Source organism: Sciurus vulgaris (genome assembly GCF_902686455.1).
Source record: "Sciurus vulgaris genome assembly, chromosome: 6".
In the NCBI taxonomy this organism is placed as follows: Eukaryota; Metazoa; Chordata; class Mammalia; order Rodentia; family Sciuridae; genus Sciurus; species Sciurus vulgaris.
Window position 1 is genome coordinate 78,360,303 of NC_136466.1, and position 16,176 is coordinate 78,376,478.

Consider the following 16,176-nt stretch of genomic DNA (forward strand, 5'->3'; position numbering starts at 1 on the left):
ATTTCCACTTTTTTTTTTAAATTGTAAAGCTAAACAAGGTTTTAAGATATTAATTGTAGTTGTTGTATTATAAATATAATGAAGGTTTGGCAGTTGTTTTCATAACACTTCTGTTGCTTAGAATTTTGAATGCTGAGGATGGGAATATTAAACACTTAACTACTTGAGAACTTCATATTGTATCTTTATCTTGTGTGTTATTAATTCTGTATACTCAGATTCAAAGTGTCTAAAGCCTACAAAATTGGGCTGGATTTCGTTTTCCTATTTACGACTGCACACAAGGTTATAAAAGCTTAAACATAGTTTTGGTAAGGGTGAATCAAAATATATTTCATATTTGAAATTATCATATACAAATAGCTAAGCATATTACAATCTGTTAGTCTTTAAAGCTAGATTTCACGTTTTGTCCCAGAATTCAGGGCCCTTATGTATGTTGCTTATTGAGGAACATTCTTTTTCCTGTATACATTTTTTTTTAAACTGTGGCAAATTACATGGGATTTATTTAAAATCAAAATCAAAATAATTAAAAATATGTCAAGACATAGCAGAGTCTAAGGCCTATAATAGGAGCTCTGTAAATACTTTTTGGCTGTTTTCTGTATCTTTTAACTGTTTCCATAGCAAGAGTGAAAACCTAATATATAAGGCCATGTTACTATGTTGTTATTTTATTATTATGATATACTGAGTGTAGCTTGTGACTTAGTTTTTTAATAGACTAGTTGATAATTATTAAAAATACAAGATGCATGGGTTATGTTTTTCCCCTGATGTATTATGAATGTTTATTTCTTAGGAAGGGTATTATGTTATATTATATACAGGCATTAAAATATTTTGTAAACTGTTTCATCAAAGTCATTTTAGGCCAGAAGTATATATAATTTTATTATTACTTAGTGATTTAGTAAATCTTTTATGTTGGCAAATAAGAATTCTAGTAAAAACAATTTAATCTCATGTGATTATTTATTTGCAGGTATATATACATACATGTTGAACTATAAATGCCTTTGCATTTTCAGTTGCTATATTTTTAAGGTGCACATACTTTTACACTAAATCATACTCTTCCAATTGATTGGCATTTGAAATTCTATATAGGACTTAGATGTTTAATCATATTTTTAAGATAATATTTAAGACGAATGTATTATGTACGTTTTGAATTTTTTAATAAATTTAGCATACTAAGATATTTGGAGGTGTTTTCTTATTTTGGTGATGATAGTGGCTAGTCTTCAACATATCTTCATTTTTATACCATAATACTTACTTTGTTTTAGCAGATTATTATTAATTTGTAGAAAAATGAGTGTCATCATTATGCTTTCTGTATCAGTTCTAAAAGTTGTGACCATGTTTTTTAAAATAATAAATGACTATATATATATAGAGAGAGAGCGGTATTTAATTTTTTGAGAACTAGTATGTTTGCTTTTCATATATTTTTTAAAAATCCTATAATGGAAAAAAATGCAGAAAAATTTAATATTTAGAATTCTACCTCTTCTACTTACTAAACAAGAAATGGAGGCCATTATGTACAATTTCCCTCTGACTATACTTTGTAATTATTATTATAAATAATTTAAAATGTGATAAATAAATATACAAATAATTGAAAAGCTAAAGTGGAGAAAATTATATTGACTTAGTTTTAAAGCTGATTATGTAATTAATTTGATTTCAAAAACTTGCAAGGTTTAATTAATTTGGTGTTATTTAATGATTACTCATCTCTATAAAATCAAAAGTATAATTTCTAATACATACTGCTATTTTATGGTGTCTATTTTGTACTATTAGCTTATTGTATTTAGAAAATTATTGTTTATTGTTTTAGAAAATTTTTGTAGTATTTGACTATTTGATTGACAAGGCCGAAACTGTGAAATTGCATCTGGTCTGCCTAATAATGAATAGGCCTCATTAAACACAGAAAATTTTTGTCTTTTGAATTTAAAAATATCCCTTTTTTGATGGAATAATTTTTAATATAAAAATTTATTAGTTTATATTAAAAGAGTTATTGTATATATGTATATACTTTAGAAGTACCTGCTGTATAAAGGTTCTGTATGATGATGGCTAGCACTTATGTTTTGAATCATAGAATTTTATTAATCATATGTGTGTGTTTTATGTTTAATTGCTAATCTGGAACAGGAACATTTATTGTAGGAGTTTTTGCAAGAGAAATTAGAATTTAAAAATTCTAAACTAAATATAAAACTTTATATTTAAAATATAATTCTTCCATTGTTGGTGATCTTTTAAAAATACTTTGTCTAGCAAAGTATTTTAATAACAATATGTCACCATGTTTTCCTGCTTTAAAATTTTTAGAGGTAAGCAAGGATAGATTTTACTGAAGGTCTTAATCATTATTAAGGGTAGAGTTTATTGGATATATGATATATAATTTTTCACAAATCATAATATATCATGATTAGAATAGATCTGTGTGAGCTCATTCAAAGTGGGCTCATTACTGAAGACTCATCTCAAGTAGATGTCATGAGACAACCTCGTCAGCAAAGTGTGTGTGTTTGCAGGGCAGAATAGCAGTTAGACTCCAATTATATTTTCTGTCCATTTTGAGCTATTAAAAAATGAAGAATATTTACTTTTAGGGTTACTTTTCCATTATCAAGGATAATGTTTTCTAACATTATCAGTTCTGAAGCATTTATAAATATATGGTCATGTTGATTGGTCTTTAAATATTCTATATATTTTAAGTTTGGGAAACATTAGATTTATTTCCTGATTGAACCACTAAACGATATAGGTTGTTTTGTTTGGGAGTTCTTTGGGTTTTTATGAAGCTGACTGGTGCTGAAATTGAATAAACATATGGTTGATGCTTTGTTGCTTAAAGAATGTTTTCTTTGTTATATAAGGCTCATAGTTTTAGAAGAAAATAAGATTCTCTTAGTTGTATCATAATTGAAAGAGAAAAGGAGAAAGAAAAATATTACCAGATTTGGTTATTATGCAACTTTGGTGTAAACAGTAGTGTGTTTAGTTGATTGACATAAAATATTTAGAAATATAATGTATTTATGTGTACTGTAACAATTTACCACAGTGTTAACTAGAATTACACATAAATTACATATTTTCTCTTTACCATTCAGAAGTGCAGAACATTAAATTATAAATGAAAAAAAATCTTTTTAATGTCAAAATATTTGTTTTTAATAACAAACTTCAAAAAAAAAAAAACTGCAAAAGGGCTATGGAAGTTAATTTGTTCATCCTATCTTGATCTTGTAGATCTAGAAAGAGTCTAAAAAGATACATGAGAATTCTTTATTAGATTGTGTTTTTATCTTTTTAGTAATAAAGTGACCTAATATGTTGTTTCCCAACATTTTGATTATTTTTCCCTTGTGAATGAGCTGTGTTTTTGTAATTGTGTTTATTTTGTGAATTCTAAAAACGATTATCCTTCTTGATTGATTTCTTGAGCATAATTTTTTACAGTGAGCATAATTGATGTATTATTTGGCATTTGTTAAAAAATGTTAATAATAATGGAAAAACTTCTTTAAAATTTGAAAATAAGATGATAAATGACCTTAAATTTAATATTACAATAGGCATAAAACTTACTTCTTAAACTGGTATTATACCTGTTTTACCTAATGTGCAGAGTTGTATGAAACTAAAATAAGACTACAGATCTTGAAGTAGTTTATAAAGTAGAAAATGTTATATAAATACAGTATAGCAGTATTAATTTTTTAGGGTAGCAGTGACTTTCTTGCCTGATTTTAAAATAATGAAATGAAATAAATGTCATTATTATAATTTCAGACACTGTTTATTTTTGTTTTGATCTTTTTTGTGTTATAATTTGTAAGTAGTATAGACAGATTGTTTAACTTTTGAACACTGTATTAATCTGAATTCATTTTGTAAATTAAAGAAGAAATATTCAAGCTAGGAAAAACTTTAGGATTAATGTGAATAATGTCAGCATGCCATTTGGAACACATGTGCCAACCGTATGAATGGAATGTTAAATTATAAATTACTCCCCTATGCTTATTTTCTAAACTCTCTTATGGGAAAGATTTAGGAAATTTGTGTAATATAGAGAATTTATTTTTCCTTATAAATCTAGTCCTTGTAAACATACTTTTAAAACTTCTTATCTGTTTTAATATTGGAAGATAAACACTGGTTAGTTTTAAGAATATATTTGAGTTGATAGATTTTTTTTTTCTTTTGGGTCACAGTTCACAGAAAAATAGATTGAGAAGATTGGGAAAATGTTAGCATTTAAAACTGCTTAACTTCTTATTAAATATTGATGATATTAAAGAAAATGTATTGAATAATCCTTTTTACTTTGATTTTAGTTGTTTAGCAGTTGTTTTGTTTTGCAATAATTTCAAAATAGAGATGTTGCAAAAGTAGTGCAAATAAGTCATATTTATCTTTTACTAAGATGTAATTTTTAACATTTTACCACCAAATAATGCTTTTCATATCATCTATTTTGATTGTGAAAGCATGCTTTTCTTTATAGTAACTATTTATATTACAAAGAATTTTATTTATAGATGTTTTTTAAAATCAGGGTTTTCATTTCCTATGCTATGTTAACCTTTTATTGTATAGTAAAATAAAATGAATATGCTGGTGTATATACAAAAATGGTTTCTAGATATGTTTTGGGAGTAGACCTGATAAGTATTACATGGTTATAGTGTACAGTTTCAAATGGTGATGTTTACTTATTAACATGTATATGGTATTCCTTGTCACTAAGGCTGAGGAGTGAAATGATAATCCTTATTTTAGCACTGTGTAAGAAATAATAGAAAATAAATATAATAATATATAAATATAAATAATTGAAAGACAGTCTTCAAACCTGATATTAACTATAATTTAATCCTTTGTTACTGTTTTCTTATCGAAATGTTAATTAGTAGAATATTTTGGCTATTAAGGATATAATTTGCATTTGTTGGCTTGCTATAAATGAATGACAGAAATAGGTCTTTTCTGTTTTATTCCTCCCTTACCAACACAGTGGTGAATTTCTATGTGGTAGAAAGTAGAGTTGAAATTAAATGGCCTTAAGCCTTTCTTTAAAGATACTTGGCTTGTCATTTTCAAATTGAAATATCTATTCCCAAAGGCTGTATATCCAGTCCAGAGGCCCAAGGCTGGATGTAAATATAAGTGGTAGGTAGGACATTTTCCAGAGAAGTTATGACCCAGGTACTTCTTTGAATTCAAGAGTGTATATGTATATTAATATTGTTGGAAGAGTCATCATCAGGTAGAAAGTTGGAGTAGATGAATCTTTTCTAACAACTTGAAGTTGTCTATTCATCATGTTTTCTTACAGTCTCATTTCTTCAATGGATAAAAGACAAAGAAGACCAAAAGTAAAAGTTGGAAGGAAAAATAAAAGCTGCATGAACTTTGGACAGTTAGATCCTTAGTAACTTAATATTTGATTGCATGTGAAATGTTTCCCTTCTTTTAAAAATATAATGGAAATTATCAGTTGGAATCTGTAATTGATTAAATTATTTTATTTCACATGAGTAACTTGGGTCTGACCTAAAATTAGGAAGTCAAAATTTCTTCCATCAGCTTTTTGGGGTGAAATGGAAGAATTTATTTTAACTGCTGAAATGACTATGCACCCACTTAGAAATTGTCATTATTGAAACACTTTAATTAGAGAGCCTAAAGAAAAGAATAAACATTTTTATATATGTTATGTAGAAAAATTAAGTTGGCTTGCAGATAGTAAAAGAGTAAGAATCATCCTGTTGTATTTCCTTAAAATAGTGAAAAATTGGCATAATTGTTCTTATAGACACTTTTTTTTACTATAAGATTACCTTACCTTTGAGATAGCAGATTCAGAATTAGAATATCAGGTTATTTCCTTAAGTTTCAAGGTACTCTTCAAGTGAAACTTAAGTTTATAAAAATTGTATATTTTTTTCTCATACTTTGGCACTTTGGCAGTGTCATAACGTGTGGCTGCTTAAATTGAAGATATGTGTGAAATTATTCTCATCCTACCATTGGGGCTGCCTTCCAGCAATGGCTTGAACTACTACAGTCAGGCAATCTGCTACTCAGGATATGTAAGTTTAGAAAAAGGATATAAGGATTTTTTTTTTTTTTAACATGAAGAAAGGGAATTAGTTTTCTTCATGGAAATGTTGCTGTAGTAATTCTGGCTGTATCAGAAATATAGTAGTTTATAAAATACAAACAAGCAATATGCAAGAATTGATTTTTCAAAATTTTCCCTGCTTTAGGAGTGCTTTACATACTGGGTCCATAATGTAATCTGTAATAGCCTTTTATATGAGTTGTAATGCTGCTGGTATTGTGCCTGTCCACCCTTTAAAAGTATGTTTCTATTGAAAAATGTCTTCAGAGCACTAGCTTAGAGTATCCAAAGGACACATAATCTATCTTCTGATGGCAGTTACAATGACTCGAACAGGGACTTCAGTAATATGCTAGTTGGTTCCATGGGAATGTGAGTCAAGCTCTGGGGAACAGATTTCTAGTTTGAAAGATAAGGAAACTTACTAGAACTTTCTTTGTAAATAACTAGAGCAAACTCAGCATTTCCTGGCACCAGGCCATCATCTCTCTTCTTCTCTTCCATAGGTTTACTATTAGCTTCCTATTATCACATACTCTTTTTTTTTTTTTTTTGTGACTCTTTTTTTGTGATTAGAACTTCTTTCTTCAGCTTACTAGACATAAAACAAATCTAGCCTTTCTTTCTCTTTTCCTGTCATCAGAGCAAGTCTTTTATATTTTGAGGTTTTCTAAGGGTTTATGCAAACAACAAATGGAATCTGGAGAAGCATTAAAACTCAGGGAAAAACCCAGGGTCCAAAATTCATTTACTATATATAGATTTGGGAGAATTTTCAGATGTTCTTGGAGCACATTTAGAGGAAAGAGTATGAAGAGAATTAAGTGATAAAAAATTATGACAAGAAAAACTTGGTATGTTGACTTTCTGCAGTGGGGAACTGAAGGTAGAATGCAGTGATTTTAATAGTGCTTATTGTTCCTTCATTGACTTATCCCCTTAAGTTGCAAATATACTTGTGTTGACTTGGTTCTGAATTGTTTTCTATTAGAAGCCAGAAATGGCAGTGTCTGAGTTATCTGAAGAAGTATGATAGTTTGGCCTAGAGGTAATATTGAAAGTTAAGGTTTTAGTCTCAACTGGCAGTAGTAGATAGTGAAGGAAAATTATCTGTGTACTTTCAGTGTTAAGAAAGAGGCCATTCATATACATAGGACATGTAAGTAAAGGAATCTTTCAAGTCACATGTTATGTTTTGTTTAAAATAAAAGAAACTTAAATTACAGACTTCCATGCTTAAATAATGGTGTGGGAGTTTTGTGATAATAGCAGATGGGAAAAGGGCCCTACAATAAAGTTGAAAAAATTGTAATACACAGTTTATTAATTTTTAAGTAGTTACCTCTAAATTAGGTTTTGAAACATTTTAAAAGGTCTCAAAGTTATAATGGAAAATAATTTTTAAGTAAGTAATACGTCAGAATATTTTAAATTATACATATTATATCCATAGGTTATTTATTCAGTGACACAATTTTTGCAATTCTGACATAATTAAACATTTTGGTATACAGATAGCTAAACAGGATCACTATGCAGAAATAGTGTGGCTACATTTGGGACAGAGGATTAAAAAAATAATTTCTTAGAATGAAAAAGCTTTTTCATTTTATAATGGGGAAATCTTTGGCTAGAAGAAGAACTATTAGCGGTTAGGTCGTATTTTAAAGTTGAGATAATTGGATAGTATGATAGAACTTTTTTCTAAACCATACAGTCCTTTTGTAGCTATGGAAGAAGGTGGTTGTCTTCTCACTATACTACCTCTATTGTAGCAGATTGTTGAACCTTGTTGTTTTAGATTAAAAAATAGTAAAAGTTGCTCTTAGAGACCTATATATCTTAGTGTGGTTGTCTCTTCATATCCAGTTTCCATGTCTGCAGGTTCAGTCAACTGTGGATCAAAAATATTTTTTTAAAAATTGCTCTGTCCAGACTTTTACCCTTGCATTATTCCAAAAACAATGTAGTATAGCAACTACTTACATATAATTTTATATTGCCTTAGGTATTATAAGTAATATAGAGATGATTTAAAATGTATAGGAGAATATGTGTAGGTTATATGAAAATATTGTGCCATTTTTTGAGGGGACTTGAGCATCTGCAGATTTTGGTATCTGTAGAGGTAACTGGAACTAATCTTCAGCTACCCATTTACCACAACTTTTATCACATGCAGAACTACCAGTTTCTTTCCTGTTTATTTCACAGCATCACAAATCTTTAGGCCTACTTGAGACATTGTGAAGTAACTTTTCTCCTATCAAAATATTCAAAGAATACTATCAATAAATATACTCTCCCAAATATATAAAAGTTTATTCTCAAAATAAAAATACACAAATTATGTGATCCTACAATATGTACAATTATAAAAATGACAAATTACATTCCATTTATGTATGATTTATCAAAATGTATAAATGCAGTCTACTGCTATATACAACTAAACAAATAAAAAATTTTAAAAATACACAAATTCATGTATTCTATCTTTGTAGACAATTATAGATAAGGTTTTAATATTCAAATGGAACAACCTATTATTTTTAGGGTCTACTCAGAATAATAGAAAAGCTACAGGTAATGGCTTCAGTAATAAATTTTGATATAATTTCATTGGAACCAAAATGGTAGTTTTTAAGTGTAAGCTGTCCAGATGTTACACATTTAGAGTAAATATTGTTTTATGAAACTTTAGTTTCAGAACCAGAGAGATAAAACAGATGGATGAAGTTTTCTTTCTTTCAAGATTATTCAGAACAGTTTGAAAGGATCACCTAATAACTGTTGGAGTTCTGATCTAGCTTCTCCCTGTGTGCTGAGATTGCTGAATAAATTTCTTAGTCTTTTTTGGTATCAACCTTTATTTTCAGTTCAAATTGAGCATGTCCCAAACTCAAATGGACTGAACTCATCATGATTTTATCTACCCCCTTTTCTTAATGTATCTTTCTTCTGTCTTCCCATTCTTTGATAAAACCTTTTAGTGGTTTTAATGTGGGTGAAGCCCCACATTCCTTAGCACAGTTGACAGTCCTCTCTTGGCTTGAACTCTGCTTAGCAAGCGTCACTCCTCCACAAACTACTCTGCTTTGTTGGAATTCACGTGTATTTTTGGAACATGCCATTCAACACTCACTTCTTCCTGTTCAAAATTCTCTTTTCCCTCTTCCCACCAGGTCAAGCTTTTAAATAACTTGTTGGTTTATGACAACTTTATGAGAAGGTCTTATGTCCAGATGATATTGAAGCTTAAGAAGTTTACCTTTTCCAGTAACTAATCAAATTCCGCTCTTCAGAATTAAAAGATTGGCAAACCGATTCAGTTTCTGATAGAAAACTTTTATTATTGACATATGGTAGAGAGTTGATTCTTAATAGAAAAGTTTTATACTTTCTTATTGTAAAGAAGAATCAGGAAGAGGTCTCCCCACAAGGAGGGAAATAGTTTTAAATTAAAAATATATAAGGTAACAGAAAAGGAATATTGACAGGGAGAAAGGAGTTCTTTTGGTGTCTAGGCCTTTTTTATTCTTGTGTTGGTAATTGTGAGAGATTCTCTTTCTCTGGAGTTCATTTGAGTTGGTTTTTGTTCTTGGCAATCTAAAGGGCAAAATCAAAACAGATATGTATATTTCTTTCTCTGGCTAAGATTAGTTTCAATTAAGTAGAGAAAAATTTTACGGAAGAGTGATTTTATTCACAAGTTTTATTTATGAATTTACTTGGAATTCAGAAAATTCCTCTTGAAAGTAATTATAAATGATAATTATGTTTGGTTATCTCAAATGCTGAATGAACCTGTCAAGCTGAACTACTGAATATTAAAATGAAATAGTAATAAATAACACTATTGAAATAGTTACTACAGCAAAGTCGATATTCAAATAAGATTAAAATAGTTTTTCTGGAATGTTGGTACTTGAAGAAAAGTAAATTTAAAGGAGCATACTGTACTAAATACAGATTTTCAAGGAAATTTGACTGCTTCAAGTTTATTTCACACAACTATGAAAACTGCTTAGTGTCCATAATAGATTGTTGTAGATTTAAAAGTGTAATAAAATTAAAATGAATGGAGATGCATGTCTTTGGGCTTTGAAAGTTAAATTAGTAGGAAGGAAGGAGCAGGGTATATGATACTCTCCACCCCCAATTACAAGCATTGAGGAGACTAAATTTCCCTTAGTTCAGTGGTTCTCAAACTCTGGTCTATAGAAGATTCACTTATACTCTTAATAATTATTTGAAATACAAGGAGCTTTTGATTATCTTTTGATTTTGGGGGGGTATTTGAAATTAAAAGAAAATTTGAATATATAATCATTCTTTTTATTAGTTATCAGAGTGAAGATGTTATCACGTCACATAATTTCTGTAAGATTCCAGTATGTACTCAGAGTAGAAAAATAAAATAGCATGTTAGTATTATTATTAAAATAGTTTTGGCTTTGCAGATATACCGAACAGGTCCCAGGTGAAACTCCCTAGACCAGACTTTGAAAACTTCTCCTATAATTAAATCCTTCTACTCTTTAAATGACAGAGATTTTAGTTAAAAACTATAAAGTTTTTAAAATACGTATATTTTGTTGGTAGTTCAGTAAACTCATCCCTTTTAAATTTATAATTATTTTCCACAGTACAGAAAGCAGATTGACTTTTCTTTACATTTGGTCTTAAGGATGACCGTAATATGGGGAAAAAAAAAAAAAAAAAAAGGAATGAATAATGTTGATTTTGTATCTGTGTGTTTTAGGGGAAGTGATATGGTTATTTGAAATTGAACCGAGACTAGAAATGTGTTTTGTGTATATTCATTAAGTTAGTATCTCATGGGGATAATGTACTTACTTTGCTGTCCATTTTTAGCCATACATTAGGGCTTATTAAATGGCTATTATTTGAGCCCTGTACATGGTAATTGAGAGATCATAAGCACTTTTATGTATGAGAAAAACTCATGATATTTCTGAGCTTTAGGCATGTTTATATTGAGACTGAAACCTTTTATCAGTTCACTAACATTAGCTAGATTTGAAACAATAACTTGAATGAAATGGTGAAGCTATTCAATGTCATATACAGCTTGTTTTCTTAAAATGGTAGTATTTGAAGCTCTGTTAGGTAGTTTTATTAGAAAGTGACTATAAATTGCCTTTTGTACATTGAATTACATGTTAATTGTGACATTTTGGGCATAAAAAAGTTTTGTGACTTTGTAATAAAATGAGAAATTATTTGAACAGTGGATTAGCACTAATTTGTCTTTCCACATAAGATTTTTTAAAAATGAGGCATATCTATATGTGAATACCATAGATTACATTGTAGAAAAAACTGTTAGTGTATATATGAAAGATAGATGTCAATGCTGAACATTTTTTATTAAAGTATCCCTAAAAACCAGAACATTCCAATTCTTAAAAGTTAAATTATTTAAATTAAAATACTGAATGTATCTTAATTAGCAATTAGGTTAAGGGTTTGGTAAGGAAAATTGTCTTAAAATTTGTTTAGTCAGAAATGTTTCAGGTTTTATATGTAAAATTGTATTTTGTAAATGCTTTTAAATTTTCCAAGGTTTTTCTCAGGCCTAGGCAATTAGAGCCTTATTTTCTTTTTTAAAGGGATTATTTTCCTGCCTTTAAAAATTTTTAAATTTAATTAAATTAATAAATTTATTTATTTATTTTGGTGATACTCAGGATTAAACCCAGGAGTGCTTTATCACTGAGCTGTAGCCCTTTTAATTTTTAAGTTTGAGACAGAGTCTCACTGAATTGCCAAGACTTTTAATTTTAATTCTCCTGCCTCAACCTCCCAAGTCTCTGGGATTATAGTTTTGCACCACTCTGCCCAGTCTTCACTTTTTAAAATGTATTTTTATTTGTGCATTGTAATTATGCTTAGTAGTGGAATTCCTTATGACATATTCAGACGTATAAAAAACAATTTTCTCCAATTCATTTCCTAGTATTTGCCCTTTGACTCCTCTCTTCCCTTGTTCCCCTTCCTCTACTCTTCAAAGTGATTATTTCCTTAGGCTAAAAACTTATTTGGAGAGGCATCTAAGTAAAGACTTCACTGAATAGAATTAGGAAGTAATATATATTCCTAACTTTTTGTGGAAGAGTTTGTTTGAAACAGTTACTCCCTAAGCCAGAGTTGAATCCCCCTTCCTTTTGTTTTGAGGTGTTTGGGAAAGTATTTTTAACTAGTGATGACTTTCTGTTTATAAATTATCCTACCTTTTTCTGTTATTTTAGTATAAACTTTGTTTTTCCTTCGTTGTATCAATTTAGTTACATTGGATTACATTTGTATTTTCAAATAAATTAGTCTTGACCAACTGTCTTATTGATTGGGCCAAATTTATGGCATGTTTTTCAGAAAAACATATGATGGGTTGGCGCACAGAAATGTCATATTCCAATCACGACATGAGAAATGGTTGGATTGCCTGTCCTACTAGGAGGTATTCTTAAAATTAGTTATCCTGTTATATCAATACATATATTTCCCATTAAATATGACACATACTTGGATTTTGTTATTATCAGAATTAAAAATCATGGTAGGAATTTATACATTTCATAGAAATGTCATTCTAGAAATTAATGTGCCAAACTTTTTTGAATTACCACTCTTTGACAGTTCTTCTAAGTTAGAAAATCACCTTGTAGTTGATAATTGTCATGTTTTAGTTATAATAATAACATGTATATTTTCCTGAAATAATGAAGTTTTATCATTTGTATCCTATGTAAGAATAAGTGCTACTTATCCGGTGTTTGTCTTTTTTAGAGATTAGACCTGTGGTACTGCATCTTAAAACAAAAACCTAAAACTTAACCACAATTAATTTCCATACCATTCATATAGTAATTATATAACCTTAAAATTTGTATTCATTAGAATGTAGCTACACTTGCTATATAAAAAGATGTAAGAAGTCTGGAGATGTAGCTCAGTTGTTGAGTTCTTGCCTAGCATGAATAAGACCCTGGGGCAGTCCCCAACTCTATACCTCCTCCCCCAAAAAAACACAAGTGTCTTACAGCAGAGATAGGCTATTATAAATTTATGCTGAAAAAAAACTTAGCAAAATTAATAATAAAATGGTTTTACACACCATTACCAGTAGTTCTCTATGGAAAATGACTTGCTTTGTTTTTAAACTTCCCTTTTATTTTTAAAGCTCAGAAACTCATCTTAGGTTTTCTTTGTTGAATTCATCTGTGTATGTGAGTGTATGCCTGTGTTTGTCTCCTTTATTTTAAGACTGGTTAATAGAAAACTGATGAAGAAAGTAAAGCCAAATTTCAAAAAATTAAAATATGGGAATAAATATGCAGGGATCTCTGGGTTTGTTTTTCTTTTTTTGTACTTCTTAAATTCAGTAGACACCAAAAAATACAGTAGTTATCACTCTGTGAATCAATTTAATTTTACAATAAAGGTAAATGAAATTTTCTAGGTCTGTCGATTTTTATGGTGTATGTGTGTGTGTGTATATATAATTGCATCTATCTCTCTTTCTCCATATTTACATATATATAATATACACACACACACTGTATTTTGTGCTCTGTGATCTAGTTACAGACTGTATTTTAAATTATTTTAGATGATAAATATACACATGTATTCTTTAATATTTACTTTCTTTCACTATGATATTTAACAATAATTTTGAATTAATTTTTTGGAACTAGCAGAAATTTACTCATATAAAAAATTCTATGTAGGCCTTCATTATATAAAAGCAAGACAATAAAAAATATAGCCTGAAATTTTGATCTTTATTTTTTTTTCTTTCTCTTTGTTGCTTTTTTTTTGGTATGTGTGTGAAAGATTCTAAGTGAGTTATATTGTGATAATAAGTTTTAGGTCTACAAGTTGCGCTTCACATTTTCTCCAATCACATCCATTGCAAAATAAAACTAGTATCACTTCCACTACAAAATAAAACAAACTAGTATTTCTTGTGTATATTAGAGCATTGTTAAACTTCACAGCCAAAACATCTCTACATAGATATAAATAATATAAAAGAAACTTTTTTTATAGTTAATAATTTTAATAATTGTCCAGATAGTACTGTAGATAATTTGACCCACACCTTTAATTAAAACATTTATCTTTCCTTTTAGAATTCTTTTATAATTCTAAAATATGTACACGAGAGAACACTCATCAGTCATTTCTTGTACACTGGGCTACTTTGTGCAAGTAGTAAAAAGCCAAGAGTGAATGGGTTCAATTTACAATCTTTGACATAGTTGAATATTAAAGAGTATATACATTTTCCATGCTGAAATATTTTTAATCAAATGGAAGTTTTTAGTATTAGTTGAGTGAAACTTTTGAAATTATTTAGTGTTTCTGTTTCTAAAAATTTTTGGTTAAGGGAAGCAAACATTAAACACTTAATCTAATTATTAGCATTACTAAGGATTAGCTTAAAATATTTTTGGGGGGTCTTGAAGGAGATGCTGAAATATGATTATCTATTTTCTCATTTCAGAAATCATAGATTACATAAATCAAAAATGGTAATTACAATTCTTTGTAAGAATGGACACATTTCTTTTGACCATTAAGAAATTAATTTTCTGAAACACATATGTAAGATCTAAATTTTGAACATTTAGGTTCATTTACCCATTGTTTGAGATGTTCTGGGAAGAAGTATTAATGATTTTTCCATGACATCTACCCTTTTTTTCAGATTCTCGACTGACATTTTATCGTGTTATTGTGTCCACGCTATTTAGTTCCTCCTGGAGCCTTCCGAATTTCACATGTACTGCTTCAATCAGCTCCTGCAGAGTGGATAACTTACCTAGGGATCCAGGCCTTACTGGAGAGCAGCCAATCATGAACAGGGGGCAGACTGGCCTTGGGTTCTCCCCACCACCCCTGCCTTTTAATAATTTTAATTGATTTTTTTTTTTTTTTTTTTTGCATTTCAAAGTGTAGGTATTCATTGTAGCAAGTTATTGGGAAATAAAAAGGCAGTGAGTTTTTCTTAAAATATATATCATTATCTAAAATGGAGGGTTTAAAAAAAAAACAAAAAACCCGGGAGGGGTTATGTAGAAGAGCCTTCTTGCTGGATTTTCTTTCCTTTCTAAAAACTGGGATATCTTTGTTTTCTAGTATACATTTTTGTAATATTAACCTGTTTGTGTAGATGTGAAAAAGCAGTTTGAAAACTGTTTTATATTTGTATAAAATGTGCCTTAATGGTATCTTGGGGAAGAAGGCTGGATGAGAACCTTAGGTTTAAGTACGGAAGTGTGGGAGGGATTTGCCTAAGGAGTTTTAAATTAGGTGTAAAATTGGGAATTTATCCTGTATATCATAATGGCGTAAAGGTCCAACTACTATTAATTTAAAAAGAAAAACGTGATTCTAGCAGAATCTTGACTAAATGATTTTAATAATTTTAAAGAACTTTAAAACTGTGTTTTAGAATAACACCACAAATTGGGACTACTTTTACAGATGTGCGTACTTATGTTAAAATTAAGTTCAGTGTTGGCAGTTAGATACTAGAGGGAAGTAATAAAGGAAAAAATGTTCTATTTTAATTAAATATTTATACTATATGGAACTGAAAGTTGACTTTTAATATTATTTAAATTAATGTGGCAAAATTTCAGTGTAATATGGAGAAAAAGACCTATTTTATAAACTTGTAAGAATAAATACATATTTTAAATGCTGAAGTATTAGGTTTTCCTGTTTTTTTTTTTTTTTTTTTTTTGTTGTTTCGTTTGAAGACATTTAAGATCTAAATTAGGTTTTTGGTTAATGGTTAATTGATTCAATAAACATGGGTCTAACAGTGAAACAAGTAAAATTAATGAATTAGGAATTGTAAGACCCTGATAGTTTTATTTAATATTCTATATGAGAAAGAAAGATGGTATATTATCAAGGGATGAACTGTTTTGTGTTCATGGAGAACTTTGCTACCTAAAAAAAAA

The 16,176-nt window shown here is 29.1% G+C and overlaps 1 protein-coding gene and 1 long non-coding RNA gene across 4 annotated transcripts in view; both read left to right on the forward strand.

Annotated features, from left to right (window-relative positions):
* FBXL17 (F-box and leucine rich repeat protein 17) overlaps positions 1-16,176 on the forward strand; it is a 544,511-nt gene that overhangs the window by 66,586 nt on the left and 461,749 nt on the right. The gene's annotated exons all lie outside the window — the stretch shown is intronic.
* Positions 1,760-15,915, forward strand: LOC306663165. Its single transcript, XR_013764385.1, has 2 exons — positions 1,760-12,656; positions 14,913-15,915. It is a non-coding gene; the product is annotated as an uncharacterized lncRNA (long non-coding RNA).